This window comes from Oncorhynchus clarkii, chromosome 6 (assembly GCF_045791955.1).
Source record: "Oncorhynchus clarkii lewisi isolate Uvic-CL-2024 chromosome 6, UVic_Ocla_1.0, whole genome shotgun sequence".
NCBI lineage: Eukaryota > Metazoa > Chordata > Actinopteri > Salmoniformes > Salmonidae > Oncorhynchus > Oncorhynchus clarkii.
Genome location: NC_092152.1, coordinates 73,265,605 through 73,291,595, shown reverse-complemented (window position 1 = coordinate 73,291,595; position 25,991 = coordinate 73,265,605). Strand labels below are relative to the sequence as shown.

Below are 25,991 nucleotides of genomic sequence, written 5' to 3'. Positions count from 1 at the left end.
ACAATCCATAGTTTGTGTCGGGTTGGTCTTCAATCTTACCTCAGTTCTAGCCAGTGCTTGACTTGAGCAGGAGCTCACATCAAATGTTCTACTGCTTGAGCTCCTGTTCCTCTTATAGAATATTAGCTCAAAAGTATTGTGGAGCTCCTGCACATAAATATAAACTGTACCGGCACCCAAAATGAGTACCGGCACCTATTTCATTCCAATTCAAGCACTGGTTCTAGCAGGAAATACATTAAAATATGTGTTCTCTAGGTTGACAGACTGAACTGAAGTATCCAGTAATGTAGCCATAAAAACTCATCCCTCCTGAACTACATTATTAATTATAGAGATGTATTGATCATTTGGTGTTCTATTAGGGCAACAGGGAGTAAAGAGATTTCCTGTGTCCCGGAAACTCACTGCTATGAACATTTTATTATTCCAATTACTAGATTGCTTTCATATTGAATTTGATCTTAACTCCATTGTCTGGTTAAAATATACTGAGTATACCAAACATTAGGAACACCTTCATAATATTGCATCCCCCCTTTTTGCACTCAGAACAGCCTCAATTCATTGGGGCATGGACTCTACAAGGTGTCAAAAGCGTTCCACAGGGATAATGACCCATAATGACCAATGCTTCCCACAGTTGTGTCAAGTTAGCTGAATGTCCTTTGGGTGGTGGACCATTCTTGATACACACAGGAAACTGTTGAGGGTGAAAAACCCAGCAGTGTTGCAGTTCTTGACACAAACCGTTCAAAGGCATTTCAATATTTTGTCTTGCCCATTCACCCTCTGAATGACACACATACACAATACATGTCTCAATTGTCTCAAGGCTTAAATATCCTTCTTTAACCTGTCTCCTCCCCTTCATCTATACTGATTGAAGTGGATTTAACAAGTGACATCAATAAGGGATCATAGCTTTCACCTGGATTCACCTGGACAGTCTATGTCGTGGAAAGAGCAGTTGTTCTTAATGTTTTGTATACTCAGTGTAGGTATCTCTGATTTCCCAAATCAATGTGTTTCCACGGCCTCCTTCATTCTGCAGTCTGAGTCACGTATCTCTACATGTGCATCTCTGCATGTTCAGAGAACAGTCTGGAGGTGGTCTCTCTCGCTCTCGCTCTCTCTCTCTCTCTCTCCCTCTCCCTCTGTCATTCTTTCTTTCTTTCTTTCTTTCTCTCTCTCTCTCTCTCTCTCTCTCTCTCTCTCTCTCCATCTCCCTCTGTCATTCTCTCTTTCTTTCTCTCTCTCTCGCGTCTCCCTCTGCCTCTCCTTTGCTCTCTTTCTCATTTCTCTGTGCCTCTCTCTTTTTCACTCTCGATCTGCCTCTCTCTCCACATCCACCCCCCTCTCTCCCTGTTCCTCTCTCTCTGCTTCTCTTCTCTCTCTATCTCTCTCATGCCCAACAAAGAGCACATTTGCAGACTCTCCCCCACACTTGTCTGAATCCTCTCTGCTTCCTCCCAGCTATTCTTCCCACGGTAGCGACTCACATTACCCCATTCTTCACTGTAATGCACTTTAATAGCATTAATATCTCCTTTTGCTTCTTGAGCTGCACCCCCTACATCTTAAGAAAGCTGCTTAAAAGCAATTGACAAGGGTAGTCTACCACAACAGATAGGGGGAGTGGGAAGACAACCATAATGATTCAGCTGTTTTAATGCATTATCGTTCTCTCCCTGCATGGAGCACTCTGTAAACAGGCACTAGAATATGTAGAAAAACAACACAAGTCACATGTCACCTTCTATGCCATCGCAAGTTTCTCCATAAGTGACAGTGAAGGTCAGGTCGGTCTAAAATGACAGGGGGCTCTAGCATAAAGATAAGGCTCTACTATAAAACATCCAAAACAACGAGTGTGGGTGCCTCTGGTTTTGGAGGAGGAAAGAGAATCCTCCCTCTGCATTATTCAATGGATCTCCTCCTCTAAATAACAGCGGCTGAGGATTGTTTGACATCCCAAATGAATAATTAAGGGATGACCTTTTGTTCCCATTAGAGGTGATGGACCAATATCACATTCATCCACTTCCTGTTTAAGGCTCAGGCTGCCATCAAATGGCACTCTATTCCCTTTATAGTGCACTTCTTTTGACCAGGGCTATGGTCAAAACTAGTGCACTATATAGCAAATAGTGTGCCATTTGGTACACAGATCTGATCTAAAGCTAAATGTGAAGCTATTCCTATAGGATTGACTAGAAATGAATAGTCATTGATGACTAAGAGCCTGAAATGTAGCTACCAAACCATAAGTCACCTCTAATGATGGTAGTATAAATTGCATTGTAGGCATGTTGATTTCAGGAGAATGTAAATAAACATTTTGCAGAGGGAGAAAAGCACATTCAATTTATATTTTCTCAGCAATATTATTAACCCATTGGATTATTTGGTTGTCAAGTTGTAGTCTAATTCACAAGTCAAGCTTTCCTTAATAAAATTTTACTGCAGTGAGCTAAATCAGGGTTTCTTGGTAGTCTTAAACAAATCTAATTTGACACAGAAGTATACACCTCACACACATGGTTATGGGCTTAAAAAAAGAAGGCACATGTACCATGTCAGATAGAGAGTTGAAAATTATTCCATAGTTATTCCATTTTGAGTTTGCATCCCAATATTACACTTTATATACATCACAGAAGACTAAAATATAACAAAACCGTTTGACATAGAAACACCAGATTTCTGGCTTAAAAACTATAATAATGTTAATTTATTATGAAATTATGAAAAATATGAATAACATTCCACTCATGAATGTGAGGGCGCTATGTTCATTCAACTGCAGGATCTACCCAGTAAACTCAACTGGTGTCTCTGATTCTCCAGCTCCAAACCAGTCGACAAGGCCATGGGTGTTGCCTGGTGATGCTGCGCTGTATGGAGTGCGAAGATTCCTGGCATTGAAAGAGGCTCAGTGTTCATGGGAGCACATATTTATAGCCGGGTGAGGAATTATTCATTGTGATCAGAGTGCAGATCATGCTCTTATTCCTTCACGGAACAGATGTGTCGGAATGAAAAGAGCAGGCTTCTTTTCTCTCTCTCTCCCGCTCTGCTCTCTAGCGGCCTGCCAAATGGAAACGGCGAAGGATGGTTAGCTCTTTGAAGCCACTGTGTGTGTTTGTCGTCATGCGCTCCTGCTCCGCCTTGGGATCTCAGGTGGTTCTTTTTTTAAAAGAGAGAGATCTTGTAATGTCGCACAAGCCACTGCCTACACACTGAATCACTGTCTTTAATCAGACTCAAGAGTGATCCAAACCCGTCCCCCTGTACAGGGCCACCTAGCTACACAGTACCATGGCTTCAATACATCCCCATGGTAGTAACTGATAATCTATAAGGATCTACAGTATATTATTCAAAATCCAATAGTAACAAAAACTGCAGATTCAGCTTGGAAACCAAAGGGTAAAGTAAGTGAATTGTCTCTAATGTCCATTCTGACAGATTCACCCCTTACAGAAAAAATACATGATTTCACATCGACAACAGCTCAGCACTTAACACCATAGTACCCTCCAAACTCGTCATTAAGCCTGGGTCTCGAACCCCTCAATGTGCAACAGGGTCCTGGACTTTCTGACGGGCCGCACCCAGGTGGTGAAGGTAGGAAACAACATCTCCACCCCGCTGATCCTCAACACTGGGTCACCACAAGGGTGCATTCTCAGCCCTCTCCTGTACTCCCTGTTCACCCATGACTGCATGGCCATGCACGCCTCCAACTCAATCATCAAGTTTGCAGACGACACTACAGTGGTAGGCTTGATTACCAACAACGACGAGACAGCCTACAGGGAGGAGGTGAGGGCCCTCGGTGTGTGGTCAGGAAAATAACCTCTCACTCAACGTCAACAAAACAAAGGAGATGATCGTGGACTTCAGGAAACAGCAGAGGGAGCACCCCCCTATCCACATCAACGGGACAGTAGCGGAGAAGGTGGAAAGTTTTAAGTTCCTTAGCATACACATCACGGACAAACTGAAATGGTCCACCCACACAGACAGCGTTGTGAAGAAGGCGCAACAGTGCCTGTTCAACTTCAGGAGGTTGAAAAAATTTGGTTTGTCACTGTAAACACTCACAAACTTTTACAGATGCACAATCGAGAGCATCCTGTCAGGCTGCATTACAGCCTGGTACGGCAACTGCTCCACCCACAACAGTAAGGCTCTCCAGAGGGTAGTGCGGTCTGCACAATGCATCACCGGGGGCAAACTACCTACCCTCCAGGACACCTACATCACCCGATGTCACAGGAAGGCCAAAAAGATCATCAATGACAACAACCACCCGAGCCACTGCCTGTTCACCACGCTATCATCCAGTAGGCGAGGTCAGTACAGGTGCATCACAGCTGGGACCGAGAGACTGAAAAACAGCTTCTATCTCAAGGCCATCCGACTGTTAAACAGCCATCACTAACATTGAGTGGCTGCTGCCAACATACAGACTCAAATTTCTAGCCACTTTAATAATTAATAATTGGATGTAATAAATGTATCACTAGTCACTTTAAACAATGCTTTATATAATGTTGTTTAAACAACTTTATATAATGTTTACATACCCTACATTACTCATCTCATATGTATATACTGTACTCTATACCCTCTACTGCCTCTTGCCTATGCAGCACGGCCATCGCACGGCCATCGCTCATTCATTATTTATCCCTTTACACTTTTATTTATTTTTTTATTTTATTTCACCTTTATTTAACCAGGTAGGCTAGTTGAGAGCAAGTTCTCATTTTCAACTGCGACCTGGCCAAGATAAAGCATAGCAGTGTGAACAGACAACACAGAGTTACACATGGAGTGATAAATGATCAGATGGTCATGTACAGGTAGAGATATTGGTGTGCAAAAGAGCAGAAAAGTAAATAAATATAAACAGTATGGGGATGAGGTAGGTAAAATTGGGTGTGCTATTTACCGATAGACTATGTACAGCTGCAGCGATTGGTTAGCTGCTCAGATAGTAGATGTTTGAAGTTGGTGAGGGAGATAAAAGTCTCCAACTTCAGCGATTTTTGCAATTCGTTCCAGTCACAGGCAGCAGAGAACTGGAACGAAAGGCGGCCAAATGAGGTGTTGGCTTTAGGGATGATCAGTGAGATACACCTGCTGGAGCGCGTGCTACCGGTGGGTGTTGCCATCGTGACCAGTGAACTGAGATAAGGCGGAGCTTTACCTAGCATGGACTTGTAGATGACCTGGAGCCAGTGGGTCTGGCGACGAATATGTAGCGAGGGCCAGCCGACTAGAGCATACAGGTAGCAGTGGTGGGTGGTATAAGGTGCTTTGGTAACAAAACGGATGGCACTGTGATAAACTGCATCCAGTTTGCTGAGTAGAGTATTGGAAGCTATTTTGTAGATGACATCGCCGAAGTCGAGGATCGGTAGGATAGTCAGTTTTACTAGGGTAAGTTTGGCGGCGTGAGTGAAGGAGGCTTTGTTGCGGAATAGAAAGCCGACTCTAGATTTGATTTTAGATTGGAGATGTTTGATATGAGTCTGGAAGGAGAGTTTACTGTCTAGCCAGACACCTAGGTACTTATAGATGTCCACATATTCTAGGTCGGAACCATCCAAGGTGGTGATGCTAGTCGGGCGTGCAGGTGCAGGCAGCGAACGGTTGAAAAGCATGCATTTGGTTTTACTAGCGTTTAAGAGCAGTTGGAGGCCACGGAAGCAGTGTTGTATGGCATTGAAGCTCGTTTTGAGGTTAGATAGCACAGTGTCCAAGGACGGGCCAGAAGTATACAGAATGGTGTCGTCTGTGTAGAGGTGGATCAGGGAATCGCCCTATAAGGTAGTTGTTGTGAAATTGTTAGATACTTGTTAGATATTACTGCACTGTCAGAACGAGAAGCACAAGCATTTCGCTACACTCGCATTAACATCTGCTAACCATGTGTATGTGACCAATACATTTTTATTTGATTTGATGTGTGAGGTGAAAAAAAATAATTGAGAAGCTCAGCTTATTACTGGTGGAAGTGGTGAGTTAAGACAATCAGCCATTGCCTAATGGGAACTTTCTTATATTTACACGCAGCAGGTAAGGTAGGCCTACTTCTATGCGTGCTCAGGCACTCCTGAGAAATAAACCAAAACTTGTTTATCACAAGTGTAGCAGGTTATGAACACTGCAAATAACATTTCCATTCTGAGAATGAGCCTGGTAAATGACTGTACTGTAATTAATACATGCATTAACAGAAATGAATGTAACCAAATGACGGGGGGATTAACGGTACATTTACTAGGCCTACTGGTGACATATGTAATGGGGAATTGATTTAAAAAATAAGCAATCAAAGGGCAAACCATTCACAGAATGAAACAATGAATGCGCAAGAATTGATGGGAGACAGCTGAGTGCATTCTGGAGAGCTGAGTGTGTGCATTCTGAAGATAGACACAACATATCTTCGCTGCACACCCCTCCCCTTCTTCTTCTTGCAACATATTAAATTATACTCATGACACATTATCTTCACGCATATTTTAGATGTTTTTCACTGACAGCCGCAACTCAATCAGTTCGACACTATTGCAAAACGTGCTGCCTAAATTGTGGCCTTCCCAATTAGGCATGACCTACACAGCTATGTTTTTAAAGAAGCTAATGATCCTCTGTGGCTAAGTCATGCTATCTGGTGAAGTATTTTGAATGTTTTTATTTAGACAATTAATTATATAATTTTGGCAAAACATCAATGTACTTTAAGGGAAGCCAGTATCCTAACAGTGCACTGTGGACCCGCCAACTTGCCTTTCCATTTCGCATGAGGCTGAAACCAGAGATCTATACAGTGGGGAGAACAAGTATTTGATACACTGCCGATTTTGCAGGTTTTCCTACTTACAAAGCATGTAGAGGTCTGTAATTGTTAAAATTTTAAAAAATATATATATATTATTATAGAAAATCACATTGTATGATTTTTAAATAATTAATTTGCATTTTATTGCATGGCATAAGTATTTGATCACCTACCAACCAGTAATAATTCCAGCTCTCACAGACCTGTTAGTTTTTCTTTAAGAAGCCCTCCTGTTCTCCACTCATTACCTGTATTAACTGCACCTGTTTGAACTCGTTACCTGTATAAAAGACACCTGTCCACACACTCAATCAAACAGGTCTGCTTATTATGCCCATAGAAATGCATTAGGCCTATTCAGGCCTGATTTTGGAGATTGTCAGCCCTCTCTCTCACCTCTTCCTCTCTGCTGAAACTCTCTGACCGACGAAAGCATCTGAGTGAGCAAAACAGCGCCCCTCTGTATTACTATATTTAGCCCATATATCTGATGCTGTCTGGACAGAAATGGTATGACATTCCATACTCTTTTGGTCCAGACAGGATCAGATACTGTACATGGTCTAGACATATTGAGACAGGGGTCTCTGTTTCGCTCAATCTGAGATTGATGCATCTTTCTGTCAGCGCGTCTCGGTCGAATAAATCAATATTTAACCATTTTATTTGGATAGACAAGGAGGTATGGTAGCATAACGCCGGCCCTGCACACAAGTACACTCACTCTCACACCGGCAGTAACGCATCCCTAGCTTCCAGCTGGGCTTGGACTGCGCTCTTCCCTCCGTTCCGAGGAGCCGTTGGTCACTGCAGAGCCATCTGGAGTGCTATGTCCCAGCTCCACTGGGCCTCTGCCAGCCTCAGTATGAGCACAGCATCTTCAAGCACATTTTGTATGCGTCAAAGCTCTGCTGTGTCCAATGACCCTGGCCGCTGACAGAAGCCATTGCATTCAGTCACATGGACACCACCTCAAAGGGGGCCTTATTCTCTAGTTGGACAGCACCTGCATTCTCTGGCACCAAGTGAAAAGGGGTTGGGGGCCATTTTAACATGATTGACATACTAATTTCCTGTTACAAAAAAACTAAGTTGCACAATACTGCACAAATATTGCACATAATGTTTCTATAATCAGCAAATGTACAGAGTGGCTTCACAGAGGCCTAAAACTTGATGCCCAATAGGACCCCAATGACGGCAGAAAGGTCCTCAAAAAGCCATTGAATACGCTGCATCTATCAGGGATCAGTAAGAGCTGGAGTAGCCTAAAAGATCATTATAATCATTTATTCCATTGATGTGTAAATTACATTTTCCACAACGTGTCATACCCATGCTTATAGACTGGGTCACTTTTTCAGAGCTAGTGAACACAGCAATCTTGTGTGTTCTTTTCCCCAAGATTTTTCTATTTTGTTCATCAGAGCACCTAGCAGCAGATTTGTAGGAGAAAAACATGAACTGGCCAAAGAACGGATCACTGACCTTCGTCATCAATTACCAAGAGCTTCTTTTTTTGGCACAAAACATAACATGTTTTTGGAAGCAAGGAGGGGAGAACAAATGGAACCCAGTATGCTGAACTCACTCACTCTTTGTCATAAAGTATAAAGTGATGTAGGCCTATTTAAGGGTTTGCAGTTTGCACTGCAGTTAATACTGACACCTGATCCTTGCGACCATCACCTTTATAATCCGACACATCCTCTGGGTCAGCTCCATAGGGCATCTCTGAGCCACATATACTGTAGGTCAGATACAAACTGCAATAGTAAATGAAGCCTACACAAAACGTTCTATACGTCATCCGCGTCTGTTATCCACACAGGCACTTGAACCTACACAAATCCATAATATAAAGCTGATCCTCGCAACTCTATTGTCCCTTGGATCCTGTAACGCAGGCCCATAACCACACCTTGCTGTCACATTCTTGTCTTTACCTGCATGCAGCAGGTGCTGTTGGAGATTTGCTCAAGTTTGTTTTTAATGACAGTTTTTAGTTATTGTACCTTCTTACATTAAAAACGGTGGGGAGTGTATTTATTCTCAGATTTCTGTCTGCCTCAGTGCATCTGGTAATAATGAGAAATTGAACAGAATCATGGTTCATTTGAAAGTGGAGTTAAACACAGACATCAATCAAATATATGCCATTTCACATCTCACAAAACAAGGTGAAAATAATATTCCAAACATAATAAGAATGCTCTGTCATTTATCACAGAAAATATTTGCAGTCAGTCTACCTAGCCTGCTCTAAATTGAGACGTGTGAATCGCAGTATGAATAATGGGATACTTTCCCTATGTACTCAGTGTATAATTAGGATGAACACAATTTGAGTTCATTCACTGACCACTTAAATTGAATAATGCATGCTTGATATGGCAGTCTGCAAGGAGCAACTAGGCATGACTCCAAATGAGAGAAAGACAGTGGCAGCATTCATTATGTTCAAACTTTGGGAGAGGAGAACCGGGGCAAAGAGGAGCAGAAGAATACTATCTGCTTGACTAATACCAATAATGGCACGGTACAATATCAATATATGGTGCTGTATGATGGATACCAGAGGAGAGAGCATGATCATTTCTTCAACAAACACATCCACTGTAACTAGGCTATAGGTATTATGTCACCTCTAAAATGTGCTGATGAAAACTATAGGTTATTGCAATCCACTGTTTGATTCCCATGAGCAAAGGCAAGACCACAGAAATGTGTAGGAAAACGTTTCTCGCACAAAAGTAGGCTAGGAGATAGCCTTACTGTACAAAAACAATTGTATTAACAATATATGTATATACAGTTGCCCAATTGTCACCTGAAGAGACGGTCAGCACTAGTTAACATAGCCACAAAGTCCTGAACCCCCCTATTTCTACAATGTATATTCTAAAAACCCTAACCTTAACCATACTGCTAACCTTATGCCTAACCCTAACCTAAAATTAAGACCAAAAAGCACATTTTGGTTTTCTTGAATTTTTACGATATTGACCATTTGTACTTTGTGGCTGTAGTATCTAGTGGAAACCGTATAAAACAGTGAGACAATAAACAAATCAAGCAAAGACATGCTAATGAAGCTGTTATAGTTCAATAAAAACGAAATAGGCTCAATGTATCAATGTAGCCTATCAATATGATGTGTAACGAGGTTCTGTATAGACAAAAAAAATCCATGTACAAGAACACAAAAACTTAACTGGCTAAATACAGGTGAGATGTCAACCCAGCCTACTATTCGATTGAAGACAGTTGGCCTAGTTATGTTTTATGACGTAACTCACATGACAAAAACATTATCTAGAAACGTATGGGAATAAATTTACCTTAGCGAAAGCACCTGATATCATAAAGCTGACAAGACAGAGCGGAAAGTGTGGGCTCGTGTACTGATTCTCCTCACTCGTAGATCAGCCAAGTCCTATCTTCAGCACCACGGAAAAGCCGTCCACCTATTTCTTAAATAATAGGTTTTTCCGACTAAACAAACCCGAGACAAATGTTAGCCTACTGTCTCTACAAGTTAGATGTCTCGTGGTCGAGTCCTGGTTGCAATAGACCTGGTTAGAGCTTCGTCGAGTAGAACTAATGTGAAAAGATGAAGCGATGGACGTTTCGCCAATCAGACAGCAGCAGTACTGCGCTCCATTCTTGTGTCTTGCGCTTGAGTTTTGCATCCCGGGAAGTCTCCAAGGAGAGGTACCTCTTCTTTCCTCCAGGCAACCGCTGCAATAATAGTAATGTCGTTGAAAAAATGACGAATAAACAACATTACATCTTGTATTTTCAATGCAAAATGTCTTTTCATCTTTTGGATTTGAAGCGAGACAAAATCTGAAAATAACTACAGTAGCATACAGTCACCGAACCAGCCCTTATTATAGAATAAACTCAGTAACTGGGAGCGGTTGTTTCCAGTTTACCTGAACATGAGTCGATGCCTCCAATGCCAGTGAATCACTGTATATATAATCCAATTTTATCTGTCTAGCGCGAAGTGTCAGGTGTCCGCCCATGCTCTTAACCGCAGGTCTCGTGCGAAGTGAAATAATGCCTGCTACCACGCGACAGAGACAGGTGCGACAGAATAGTTTGGAAGTAAAACATTTGTTTTATATGGTGCTTGCATTGTATGTTTAGGACTACGCACTGTAATCGTTTTTTACATTACAATGTATGTTTAATTAGAGCGAAAAACCCAAGTGATATGCTACATCTTTCCATTCCCAAGGTAATTTGACAATCTACATAATTGTAGAAAGGAAATCAGTCTGGAATGGATAGAGACTTGCCTCACTCTACTGTAGCCTAACTCACATATAGTCCAATAGAGAAAGTGGTAATAAAAGCCATAAGGGAAGTTGTATGGTTCTGAATGGAGACTTTGGCCCCACACCAAAAAGTGTATCAGCCCAGCCAGCTTTGCTGAAAATGTGATTATGTTGTCTCTAGGTGTCCATCATAGACCTCATCCCAGACAGGCACAAGACAGATGGTTTCAGCTATCAGGGGGACAGATGAGCTGACGTTTATTGATATATTGCCCTCCATGAATGATGTGATGTGAGAAGGGCACACTTTATTCAATAATGACCTCAAGACAATAACATTTTCTCTTATAATGTCCTATGCATCAATGGATGGCTTCCTGCCTGCTCATCTCATCTGCAAGGTAGTGTGTGTGTGTGTGTGTGTGTGTGTGTGTGTGTGTGTGTGTGTGTGTGTGTGTGTGTGTGTGTGTGTGTGTGTGTGTGTGTGTGTGTGTGTGTGTGTGTGTGAGAGAGAGAGAGAGAGAGAGAGAGAGAGAGAGAGAGAGAGAGAGAGAGAGAGAGAGAGAGAGCGAGAGAGAGAGAGAGAGAGAGAGAGAGTGAGAGAGAGAGCGAGAGAGAGAGAGAGAGAGAGAGAGAGCGAGAGAGAGAGATAGAGAGAGAGAGCGAGAGAGAGAGAGAGAGAGAGACAGAGAGAGAGAGAGAGAGAGAGAGAGACAGAGAGAGAGAGAGAGAGAGAGAGAGAGAGAGAGAGAGAGAGAGAGAGAGAGAGAGAGACAGAGAGAGAGAGAGAGAGAGACAGAGAGAGAGAGAGAGAGAGAGAGAGAGAGAGAGAGAGAGAGAGACAGAGAGAGAGAGAGAGAGAGAGAGAGAGAGAGAGAGAGAGAGAGAGAGAGAGAGAGGATACTTTTTAAAGAAATATTACAAATGCTGTATGACACGGAATGCATATACTGTATATACTGTACAGTAACCTGGCTTTACCTTAACTCATGCATATACAATAACTTACTCTGTATTCAGCAGCATGCCTGGCATAGATTCAAGACTCAAGGGCCCCCATGTACGGTCCTGTCAGTGGGGTGCGATCAAAGTGGAGGCCTTCATCTGTAACCCCCGCCATGGAGCCCATGTAGAACAATTGAGTACCCACATCCATACCCACACATGCAGTCAGAGCTGGCACTAGCCCTCTGGGGGCCCAAACTACATTTTTTGCCATCCCCAGTTGCCTTTCCCTATCTTAGGCCATCCACAATAGACTGTCCAACTCACCCTCTGTTTAAAGAGTGCACATGGCATGGCCCATGAGCTAGGAGAGCTAGTAGAACCTGCACAGTATTGTATGCAGAGCATGCTCTCCATTCTCAAACCAAAGACATTTGTACCTTCATTCTCTCAAAGGGATACACTGACAGAGAAAAAAAGGTTTAATCAGAAAATGGAAAGGAAAGCCTTGCAGGGTGAAAAAAAAAAAAGCCACTGGATCTACATAATTCATTTCCAGGCTACTTCATGAAGCTCGGCTGGCAGAAGGGGGTTTTCTACCTGTTTTTAGTGCAGCTTCCAGAATGTAAACAATCCTGATAGTGTGGGCACTAGCTAAAGGGGGAAACCATCCTTATTAATAGGACCTTCACAGGCAGTATGGTTTGCAGTGTTGCCTGCCAAAAGAAACACGCACCTGATTAATCATTAATCCGCACACCAGAGAAAAATAAAAAATGTCTGTGTTTTGCTGTCATCGAGGAGAAACAGTATGATGTGAATTCACAGCAAAGTATCACAATATCTGTCATCTAGTATAGCTAAATACATCTAGTATGACTATTGTGTGTCACTGAATCAGATGAAATCCAATCAACATTATTTTCCTTGAATGAGCCAGGAAATGAGAATGAGTTAAATAAACATCACTTTATAATTGTATTGTTCATGTATCCAGTACGTTGTGTAAAGGAAAACTATATCAAGGCTGAATCTCAGGGTGTGGTAGAAACCATGCAGAGATTATAAATAGAGCTGAGATCTTCATCCTTACAAGAGCAGCACACCCCCCTCTGCTGGTTCAAGACAGCAAGCAAACTCACACAGCTTTGTTGGCAGATTCCACAGTTTATTATGCCCAAGAAAAGTGATCCAAAGCCATCGTTTTGGCCAAACTAACAGTCTACTCTAAACCATGCCATCTAGTCCACTGTACCACAAGCACATATCAGTGTGTGTGTGTGTGTGTGTGTGTGTGTGTTTGTGTGTGTGTGTGTGTGTGTGTGTGTGTGATCACAAAGGAGACTACGGATCGCTTACTGGGGATATCAGCAGCACATCAGCACACTAATGATAATACCAATAATGGCCCTTTTTCACAATCAATGAGTCAGGTTAGAGAAATACATTGATGAGCAGATCTGGTCTGTGTTCTACGTTTTCAAACAGACAAGAAGCTTCTCTCAATATCTTATCTCAAAGTCCATAGGATCATTGCACAGAACCTCAGTGGAGAGTCCTTGTCTGCTTTAGCGCGTGTTAATGAACATGCAGTCTGCTGGTCAACTTGATTCTGATGGATGCTGGCATTTACTGTAGGAGCCTTGACACAATCCCCTGACCAAGAGACAGATAAGACCTTTATGGTGCGTTTATCAATACGCTCCTCTCTGCTCATCACTCCTCCTACTGAGGCGTCTGGTATCAGTCAAAATCAATACTGTTAGGTCTGGGAGGAGGTGGGGAGGGCTTTTTAAATGATGACTGCCACTGCCAATACAATACAGTTCTTGTCATGGTTGCAAATATTATACATTTTCCTAACCTTGAACGTATTAAGTGTTCAAATAGTTGTTGTAATTTGAGGAGATATACTTTACATAAGTTACATGACTGTCGCAGGTCAGGGGTTGTGGGTTGGTCATAGTGTACTCTAATATACTCTGCTATATACTGTACTTTACTCTACTGGACTGTACTGTGTACTGTACTGTACTCTATGTCTATGCGGCGACACAAATGTGACATTGTAGTGAAGACAAAAACAAGTATACCTCAGAGATTGTCCACATGAAACTACTGTACATAAAAACGTATGAACCTATTAAACTTATTTTGAAATAATGACTGCCACTATACTCTACTGTGCTCTACCGTATACTGTACTGTACTGTACTGTACTATACTGTAGCTTATACTGTACTCTACTGCACTGTACTGTAGTACTCTACTGTACTGTACTGTAGTCTACTTTACTCTACTATATTTTACTGTCCTCTACTGTATATTGTACTATACTCTACTGTACTCTACTGTAGCTTATACTCTACTGTACTGTACTGTACTTTACTCTACTCTACTTTACTGTACTCTACTCTACTGTACTCTACTATACTGTACTCTACTATACTTTACTATATTTTACTCTACTGTACTCTACTTTACTCTACAGTACTCTACTGTACTCTATGTCTACGCAGTGACACAAATGTGACATTGTAGTGAAGACATAACCTCTGAAAAAAACTAGTATCTCTCAGAGATTGTCCACGTGAAACTACTTTACATAAAAACATATTTTCAGAGGATTCAAGCTGTGGTTTCACTTATCAAGCCAGAGTTAACCTGTTGCCCAATCATTTTTACAAGTTCAGTATTAATTAATCTGTGACAGAACCGCTGGCCCTGGCTCAGGATCTAATATCACCTTACATAATCCTGCTCTAACTTATTACTGACTCAGCTACGGCATAACTCTTAGCTGTAAATTACCTCCGCTGGCCCAGCCGTCCTCCGATTGATTATGATAAATTGGGATGAGCAACAGTTTAATGAATAACACTGGCAAAAGTAAATCCAACATTTTACATCTGAGTGGTCTGACACAGTATATCTTTCTGGGGTATTGACATCTACACCAGACACATTAGAAATAGGGGTGTTTGCATCTTCAATGTCACCTGGGGTCACAGCCCTCAGCTTGCTCCACTGAGTGGTTTGTATCTGTAACAACATCACAGCTCAGGGCGGTAAAATTAGAATTATGGATAAGTGTATCCTGTGGAGCTGAAGCACCCTGGAAATAGGCCTGCAGCAGAGATGACGCAAACCTAAATATGTAGCTAGCTACAGTATAGTGCTTCAAGTCCTTGTTTTTCATACAGGATATTTAGAATCATTTAGTTAATTATCAAAACTGTTTTATCTGCTCAGTTCTTTAATGATATACATTAATTCTGAATCGCCATCATGTTTCTGCAAATTCTAATGGCCTACCCTTACGCCAAATCCTGACTCTGTTATCAGCATGACGCAACAGGAAGTGGGATTCCACTCTTCAATTGTCCAGTGTTTGCGATCGCGTTCCCCCTGAAACTGCTTCTTCTTGTTTTTAGCTGATAAGAGTGGAACCCGGTGTGGTCGTCTGCTGTAATAGCCCATCTGTGACAAGGACCGATGCCTTGTGCCTTCTGAGATGTCGTTCTGCACACCACTGTTGTACTGCGCTGTTATTTGTCTCTTTTTTCCCTGCCTGTAAGCTTTCACGATTCTTGCCATTCTCCTTCGACCTCTCTCATCAACTTAACTTTTGTTCGCTCACAGGACTACCACTGACTGGATGTTTTTTGTTTGTTGCACCATTCTCGATAAACTCTAGACCACACTCTAGACCGCATTTCTGAGGTACTGGAGCCACACTCAAAATTGCTCAGGTCACTCGTTTTGCCCCTTCTAACGTTCAATCGAACAGTAACTGAATGCCTCGATGCCTGTCTGCCTGCTTTATATAGCAAGTCACGGCCACTGCTGACTGGCCACTGAGTGTATATTTAAGCAATAAGGCACGGGGGGGGGGGGGTAATATACCACAAACCCCTAAGGTGCCTTATTGCTATTATAAACTTGCTATCAACGTAATTAGAGCAATAAAAATAACATGTTTTTGTCATACCCGTGGTATACGGTTTGATGTATCACGGCTGTCATCCAAGCAGCATTCAGGGCTCAAACCACCCAGTTTAGAATAATGCAATTTGTGTGATATTGCTCCAGTCTGTGAAGTACTGTACATAGGGCCAACCACAACAACTGAATCTACTGCTTTCTCTGTATTACAAGGCTTCTCCTGAACCATCCAAATATGCTGCTGCACTCTTATGAAGATGAATGTATCTGTGTAGCGGCTCATTTGAGATTTCCAGTGAGGGCACACCACACAGTGCTACTAGCGGTGCAGGAGTCAGGTCCTGATCAATAGATGTGGGGGCAGACATGGCAGAGCCGAGCAGAGTGTGGGCTAACCAATCCCCTGGCTGAGTGCTCCAGTGCTCTGCAGTCTGGAGAAGAGAGGCGATAGTGAGGGCTGAGGGCATGTGGAGGCTGGGGAAGAATTAGATACACCTGACTGACTCACAATATTGGGTGGACAACCTCTAGCTAGGGTATCATCACTAGCTGCTATGTCAGGGGAGTAGAAGGATGAATTCAATTAAGTTTAATTAACTGAACTTCATGTGACGACGTTAGAGTGAAAATGTATATTTCCTGTGTCAACTGTAATATAATTGTTTTTGTTAGTCTTCTTGGGCTGGTTTCCCAGACCCAGAGTACATGTAGTCCAGGACTAAGATGTTTTTTCAATGAAAAGTCTGCATTGAGAATTAATGTTAGTCCGGGACTAGTCTTATTCTTGGGAAGTCTGAGAAACCAAAATGTATTTATTTTTTTGTAGTGGCCTCTAAAAGAATGAAAAGTAGCAACAGTTGATGTGGCGATTGGTATCTGGTTCAGATAGTGCACCTTGCTTAGGAGTAGGCAGTCTGGTCTGCTTTAGATGGCTTAATTTGGCTCAGAAGGATTCATGTTTGTGTCAGGGCCATAGGATGATCTGTCTCTCTGGCTGAGAGGGAGAAGTTTAAAGTGATGAGTTGTGACTTCACTTGTCCTCCAGCCATATATTTAGCTCCAATATCTGCTGGGGTCGGCAAGGTGCGAGGCAACCAATTTTCTATAGTTCCAGATCAGGACACACTGTGAAAATGAACATTAAATATTGATTTCAGGTTATATCACTTACTGAAATACCCTTCGAGTTATGTATCTTTGGTCACTTATACTTTAGTTGACTTCAGATACAAGTCAGAGTTGTTAAAAGTTAAGACACTACTTCTTAAGACTACTGTCTATTGTACTTTTTGACTACAATGGGGGTCTGGTTGTACCATAACATTGGCCATTGAGAGAAGTTAGGCCTATGCAGTCAGAAATGAACAGGGTGTTCGTTATTGCCGTTTCCTACAAAGTCTGGTGTTTGAAGTCAGGAAAGATAGTTTGATGAGAGATTCTTCCATTGAAGAGGTGGAATGGTGCAGTTCACTGCCTTCATCAGACCTAATGATGATGACTGTTAATACTAATACACAATTTCCACTGAGGGTGGATTGAAATTAGTGGATTAAATCTTTAGGTTTTCAATCTATTTCCCATCTTATTTCATACACTGATGCACATCGTAATAATGTAACATTGTATAATTGCCTAAAATGAACCGTGGAGATTATGATTCAAATCCTCCCAACAGAACATCAAAATTCAAATTCTGAAGCATGCAGCAGTGTTTCCAATGATGTTAAAAATCCCTCAAGATCCAAACATAATTCATTATCCATGGCAGAAATAACTGCAAAAGTTAAGTAGGCATGTGTAGCAAATAGTTAATAACAGACTTCATACCACAAAACAACAACACACAATAGGGTCTCATCAAAATATGTGGAAATACCACAGTGAATGAGAAACAGCTGAAAGACTCTGGGTTGAGTGGAATTTTAAAATCCCAGTGTAGTTTAGGATTTTTAGCGGGACAGAGGATTATTATTATTATTTTTATTTTTTTTACCAAAGACAAAGACTGTACAGCCTAAAACCGGAACTATGTCTTGATTTGAAATACATTATCAACACTTTAGAAATAATTCCAACTGAAATTGAATGTTTAAACGTCAGTATCAAAGGAGTCCTGGAGACATTTCAAAGCCAAGGCAGCAGAGAGCCCCCCCCCCCCCCCCCCCCCCCCCCCCCCTGCTAGTGGACTACTAGGCTCATCTCTGGTGGGTGTGCATCTGTGTGGAGGCGGCTGGTGGAGCAACACGTGTTTGGTGCCAAGGGGAAGACTTTCATACCGCACTGCAGCAGCCGCCAGTGCTGCTTCTCCCTGCCTGCTACAGATCTGGGTGTTGCATCTGCAGAATATCACCTTATATCACATTCCCTCTGATCAGGGGAAACTAACCCCCTGGGGAGGGATGGTGTGGGATTTAAAGGGGTGCACAGAGTTTACATAACAGAGCTATTGAGAGTTTAGAAAGTGTTAATCAGTTTAACTGTGTTTGATTTGTTTTTGAAAACCTAATATGTGGTATATAAATGCAGTAGGGGAGAGTGGGGTAAGTTGAGCCATTTTTACATTCAGCATCCCTCCGTAATGGGAAATATAGTATTCTTTCTAACAAAGATATCTACATATATTTCAGAATGTTGTGTATCCTTGGAGATAATCAGAATTCATGTAAAAATTACAGTTTTGAAAACATAGCTTGTCCAAAAAAAGTGGACAGAGTAAGTTAAGCCGCCTATACATTTCTGTACTGAATTAAATATTACCACTACCTTTTAAAACCTTATTTCCCAAACACAATTTCAACACAATCACAATATTTTTTTGTCTTTTGATCATTTGAAGCATTTTTTTAAAACATTTTATTTCACCTTTATTTAACCAGGTAGGCCAGTTGAGAACAAGTTCTCATTTACAACTGCGACCTGGCCAAGATAAAGCATAGCAGTGTGAACAGACAACAACACAAAGTTACACATGGAGTAAACAATTAACAAGTCAATAAATAACACAGTAGAAAAAAAAGAAAAAAAAGAGTCTATATACATTGTGTGCAAAAGGCATGAGGAGGTAGGCGAATAATTACAATTTAGCAGATTAACACTGGAGTGATAAATGATCAGATGGTCATGTGCAGGTAGAGGTACGGGTGTGCAAAAGAGCAGAAAAGTAAATAAATAAAATAAATAATTCAACCAGGCCCCCAGTGTTCGGTCTGGAGCGTGAAGTGACTAGCTCTGCTGGGCAGAGTGCCAAAAGCCCTTGTCTGCTCTAGAAAGCCTATGTAAATTACGATCGCCAGACCAGCCAAACAAAACATTTTAGACTGACGTTTTGGGCTCTAAAATAGTTTATTATGATCAAGTTCGATTTAGTTATTTTAATGTTCGCTACAAATCGAGATATTTAATTAAATAGTGATACATTCTGACTACTATATTTGTCATCACACAGGACCATGTGCCGACACAGACCAATCACAGGCTGGCAGGCTATAAGGAGGCTTCTGTTTGACTCTCTCAGGCAGGATGAAAATGACTACATTGACCATGATTCAGACTTCATGCTCCGTTGGGAGTTTTGTATAGGAATAGGTGAATGACATCAGCACTATCAGTATTTACTGGTTTTAATGTCTATGATTTTAACACAGGCTTAACACCTCACAAACACTTTGTACCTTTTGAAACATGTTTAACATAGGTCAGTCCCTATTGTTACCTCATATCCCAGCAATAATGCCTTGGATTACACCTGGGAAGAAAACACTTTACTTTGCTCAACTTGCCATTAGCTCCACCATTGGCTCAATTTACCTCAAGGCAAACATTTAGACTATATTACCCAAGACAGTTATAAGGATGCACTTTCATGCTATGTTTAGGACCTCATATTTGAGCTTATAGAGACCCAACTGACTTATAGAACAAACTTTAAATGATCTACTTTGGTTTAGATACAAGTATGATGAAACCTCTAACACAATAAATTAATTTGACTTGGTGAAAAATCTGTTTTTTTGGACCTAACTTTCTTACCACTTTTTCCATGTGGGTTCTTTCTTCAGAGACTCAATGAAAGACTCCAGACTCAAATTATGCATTTTGTGTAGGGTGTCCTAGAAGCAAGGATCGCTCAACTTACCCCTTTGGCTCAATTTACTCCTCTGACTCTTAGTCCATGTGAATACATCCAGTCCTCTCTCCACCTCTATTAGTTTTTTTCCAGCATGCCACATCAGAAAGTACTATGAAAGATGCATTGAATGAAGCTCTCCCTATAGTACCTGTGTTATGCTATGGTCAGGTTTTCATACCAACTAGCTTTCACAGTCTTACTTCAGAATTAGACATTCATCCATGTTTTTTGAACGTCAAATTCTGAAGTTGTTAAGGTTAAGTTTAGGCATTAACTACACAATCTTAAGGTTAGGCACTAACTCCGAATGGTTAAGGGTTACGGTTTGGGAAAGGCTTAAAACAAAAATCTCAAAAACAACTTTCTGCCGCTGGATTTGAACTTGCAACCTTTGGCCCTTTGGAATCAGAGGCAGAAGCTTACGAACATCCAACATCCTCATCCAGAACACCCGGTTCAGCAAAAATGAAACCTACTTGAAGGTAACAACGCTCACTGTTTCCCCTAGTGGTCGGTTTCCACTTCATCTCCTGACGTCCTCAGACATGGATGAACGTCAAATACTGACTTGTTTCACGGGTGACCTGCCTGTTCATACAGTACTACTGTATATGGACTTGCTGTGTGTGGTATTGGTCTGGGGTTAGTGAGGGTTATACTGGGGCGTCAGAGAAAGAACATCCGATCCATGATGATGAAAAAGCCCACAGAATCCACGGAGGCACCACGTGAAGTGATGTTAAAAGGACCACTGGGCTGCTTTAAAGCACTCAGGCCTGTTCCTTTCTCTTTCTAAGAGCACAATTTCAATGGCTGTCTAATGCACTCTGGGGCTCAAGCTGATGTCTGGAGCAAGCCACCACCAACACCATTGTGCCAGTGGAGGCTGCTGAGGGGAGGATGGCTCATAATAATGGCTGGAACAGAGCAAATGGAATGGCATCAAACACATGGAAACCATGTGTTTATGTATTTGATACCATTCCACATATTCCACTCCAGCAGTTACCACGAGCCTGTCCTCCCTAATTAAGATGCCACCAACCTCATGTGCACTGTATCTTTTCCAGGGATCCCACAGTGCCTCACAACAAGACGTCCATCCATCTGGAGCTCATGATTCATCACTACTAAACTATAAGGAATCTGCAATATTATTTGGAGTATACAGTGCCTTGCGAAAGTATTCGGCCCCCTTGAACTTTGCAACCTTTTGCCACATTTCAGGCTTCAAACATAAAGATATAAAACTGTATTTTTTTGTGAAGAATCAACAACAAGTGGGACACAATCATGAAGTGGAACGACATTTATTGGATATTTCAAACTTTTTTAACAAATCAAAAACTGAAAAATTGGGCGTGCAAAATTATTCAGCCCCCTGTTTATTTTTGAACCATTCCATTGTAGATTTTGCTTTATGTTTTGGATCATTGTCTTGTTGGAAGACAAATCTCCGTCCCAGTCTCAGGTCTTTTGCAGACTCCATCAGGTTTTCTTCCAGAATGGCTCCATCCATCTTCCCATCAATTTTAACCATCTTCCCTGTCCCTGCTGAAGAAAAGCAGGCCCAAACCATGATGCTGCCACCACCATGTTTGACAGTGGGGATGGTGTGTTCAGCTGTGTTGCTTTTACGCCAAACATAACGTTTTGCATTGTTGCCAAAAAGTTCAATTTTGGTTTCATCTGACCAGAGCACCTTCTTCCATAAAGGCCAGATTTGTGCAATATACGACTGATTGTTGTCCTATGGACAGAGTCTCCAACCTCAGCTGTAGATCTCTGCAGTTCATCCAGAGTGATCATGGGCCTCTTGGCTGCATCTCTGATCAGTCTTCTCCTTGTATGAGCTGAAAGTTTAGAGGGACGGCCAGGTCTTGGTAGATTTGCAGTGGTCTGATACTCCTTCCATTTCAATATTATCGCTTGCACAGTGCTCCTTGGGATGTTTAAAGCTTGGGAAATCTTTTTGTATCCAAATCCGGCTTTAAACTTCACAACAGTATCTCGAACCTGCCTGGTGTGTTCCTTGTTCTTCATGATGCTCTCTGCGCTTTTAACGGACCTCTGAGACTATCACAGTGCAGGTGCATTTATACGGAGACTTGATTACACACAGGTGGATTGTATTTATCATCATTAGTCATTTAGGTCAACATTGGATCATTCAGAGATCCTCACTGAACTTCTGGAGAGAGTTTGCTGTACTGAAAGTAAAGGGGCTGAATAATTTTGCACGCCCAATTTTTCAGTTTTTGATTTGTTAAAAAAGTTTGAAATATCCAATAAATGTCGTTCCACTTCATGATTGTGTCCCACTTGTTGTTGATTCTTCACAAAACAATACAGTTTTATATCTTTATGTTTGAAGCCTGAAATGTGGCAAAAGGTCGCAAAGTTCAAGGGGGCCGAATACTTTCGCAAGGCACTGTATCATCTTTTGACATCACTGAGACCAACAAAGACAAAAAGGGCAACAAAATAATACATAAAAGAGGAGGTCACCAAAAGAGTAAAACTACAGAGAATTTGTTTAACAAAGGCTTTATCAAATCCCTGAACTCTTGGAAATCCTTGTTCTGTTATTCTTTTTTGTAAGTGCAGTCACTACTAATGAGTTTTTTACGAAACTGTTTTTTCTCTCCCTACTGTAAGTGGCCATTCTCTCCTGGTCACAGCTCATAAATAGTCTCATGCATACAATATGATCTTGTGATACGGCCAGAATGTGCAAATTCTTCATTAGTGAACCAGCCTGGCTCAGGCATTTTTCTACAAGCATACAGTGCCTTCAGAAAGTATTCATACCCCTTGACTTATTCCACATGTTGTGTTACAGCCTAAATTCAAAATGGATTACGTTTTTTTTTTTTACCCATCTACACACAATACCCCATTATAACAAAGTGAATGTATTTTTTTGCTAATTTTTGCTAAAATATCTCATAATATCTTACATAAGTATTCACACCACTCAGTCAATACCTTGTAGAGGCACCTTTGGCAACGAGTACAGATGTGAGTCTTTCTGGCTCAGTCTCTAAGAGCTTTCTTCACCTGGATTGGACAACATTTGCCCATTTTTCTTTTCAAAGTTCGTCAAGCTCTGTCAAATTGGTTGTTGATCATGGCTAGACCACCATTTTCAGGTCTTGCCAAAGATTTTCAATTAGATTTTAGTTAAAACTGTAACTTGGCCACTCAGGAACATTCACTATCTTCTTGGTAAGCAATTCCAGAGTAGATTTGGCCTTGTGTTTTAGGTTATTGTCCTGCTGGAAGGTGAATTAAACTCTCAGTGTCTGGGGGAAAGCAGACTGAACCAGGTTTTCTCTAGGATTTTGCCTGTGCTTAGCTCCATTCTGTTTATTTTTTATCCTGAAAAACTCCCCAGTTCTTAACGATTACAAGCATACCCATAACATGATGCAGCCACCACTATACTTGAAAAAATGGAGAGTGGTACACAGTAATATGTTGTATTGGATTTGCCCCAAACATAACACTTTGAATTCTGGACAAAAAGTTAATTGCAGCCTCCCGGGTGGCGCAGTGGTTAAGGGCGCTGTACTGCAGCGCCAGCTGTGCCATCAGAGTCCCTGGGTTTGCGCCCAGGCTCTGTCGTAACCGGCCGCGACCGGGAGGTCCGTGGGGCGACGCACAATTGGCCTAGCGTCGCCCGGGTTAGGGAGGGCTTGGTCGGTAGGGGTGTCCTTGTCTCATTGCGCACCAGCGACTCCTGTGGCGGGCTGGGCGCAGTGTACGCTAACCAAGGTGGCCAGGTGCACGGTGTTTCCTCCGGTGCATTGGTGTGGCTGGCTTCCGGGTTGGATGTGCGCTGTGTTAAGAAGCAGTGCGGCTTGTGTATCGGAGGACGCATGACTTTCAACCTTTGTCTCTCCCGAGCCCGTACGGGAGTTGTAGCGATGAGACAAGATAGTAGCTACTACAACAATTGGATACCACGAAATTGGGGAGAAAAATGGGTAAAAATAAAAAAATGAATTGCTTACTTTAGTGCCTTGTTGCAAACAGGATACATGTTTTAGAATATTGTATTCTGTATAGGTTTCCTTCTTTTCACTCTGTCAATCAGGTTAGTATTGTGGAGGAACTACAATGTTGTTGATCCATCCTCAGTTTTCTCCTGAAAACGACAGACCTTACAGATGTGTGGGGTACAGAGATAAGGTAGTCATTAAAAAATCATGTTATTGCACACAAAGTTCATGCAATTTATTATGTGACTTTCCATAACAAAGTGTTTGAATACTTATTGACTAAAGACAATTCAGCTTTTTATTTTTTATTCATTTGTAAAATAACATTTAAAGAACATATTTCCACTTTGACATTATTGGGTATTGTGTGTAGTCCAGAGCCAAAGAATCAAAATGTATTCCATTTTAAATTCAGGATGTAATACAACTAAATGTGGAATAAGTCAAGGAGACAAGTCCTCTAAGTCAAGTCCTCTGTATGAGGAGCTTGGTTAGTTGCAGGGTATAGAGGGCCTGCTGGTCAACATTTAGAAATGAGATTAGCAGAATAGTTATCACCAGTGCATTGAATGGAACAGGGAAATGGTGTAAATAGGAATTAAATGTATGAACATGGTTTTAAGTGCACATTAAGCCATTTAGTTGCACTTAACAGTAGATTTATGCAACCTTCATCTTCAATGTTGGTTGGCCGAGTTAATTACCTGATTAAATCTCTTTGCCATATAAATGAATAAGCCATACCTGTACACTATACTAATACTGTAGCTACACCACAGCTCAATTACACATTTAAGTTGTGATACTGAACACACGTTTTATTATATCTGTAGAAAAAATTCATAGGGATCAAACATATATTTGCTTAGCCATTGTATGGATTGTCAATATGGCTCTGGAAATAACAGTCAGGTCAGTATACTGCAATCTTTAAACTCACATGTTTATGCCAACTCCACACGCCCACAGTCTTGAGTAGGATAGCAGTTTTCACAAGATGTCTTTTTGGCAGGAGTAAGTCTGTGAATTGTATCTGTATTTGAGTTATTTTTGTTTTGTTTTAACCCTAATTTTGTGGTAGTTGATAGTTTGTTAGTAGTTTCAGCATCTGCAGGAAACAATCCCAAAAAAGTGGTGCCAATTTCTTTCCCATCCATGTCCAAGTTATGCACATTTAGAGGCACACAATGTCACGGATAACACTTTCAGCCTGCTAAATATTGCGACAGAGAAATAGTTCCCTAATAAGGCAGGGTTCCCCAAATGAGTGATTTTATTTGGCCCCCAGTTTTCTGAACATAAAAAATGTACAAAGTTGTATTTTATTTTATTATTTTTATTGTTGGACATATAATACTTAAAAAACCCAGAAAATCAGCTCCAAGTGATTTTAATTTTGAATGTTTGTTCAAAAGTATTCCCTCGCACAATAGAGAGATACAGTGCCTTGCGAAAGTATTCAGCCCCCTTGAACTTTGCGACCTTTTGCCACATTTCAGGCTTCAAACATAAAGATATAAAACTGTATTTTTTTGTGAAGAATCAACAACAAGTGGGACACAATCATGAAGTGGAACAACATTTATTGGATATTTCAAACTTTTTTAACAAATCAAAAACTGAAACATCCCAAGGAGCACTGTGCAAGCGATAATATTGAAATGGAAGGAGTATCAGACCACTGCAAATCTACCGAGACCTGGCCGTCCCTCTAAACTTTCAGCTCATACAAGGAGAAGACTGATCAGAGATGCAGCTAAGAGGCCCATGATCACTCTGGATGAACTGCAGGGACAGGGAAGATGGTTAAAATTGATGGG

The 25,991-nt window shown here is 41.4% G+C and overlaps 1 protein-coding gene and 1 pseudogene across 1 annotated transcript in view; one reads left to right on the top strand and one right to left on the bottom strand.

The window, feature by feature from the left end:
- LOC139412230 (carbohydrate sulfotransferase 8-like) overlaps positions 1-10,551 on the bottom strand; it is a 241,141-nt gene extending 230,590 nt beyond the window's left edge. Inside the window, exon 1 of the mRNA XM_071159056.1 lies at positions 10,204-10,551. The gene's annotated coding sequence lies outside the window, so the exon portion shown is untranslated. The remainder of the gene's footprint in view (positions 1-10,203) is intronic.
- The window catches only part of LOC139412441 (xaa-Pro dipeptidase-like), a 120,130-nt pseudogene continuing 97,718 nt past the window's right edge, over positions 3,580-25,991 (top strand).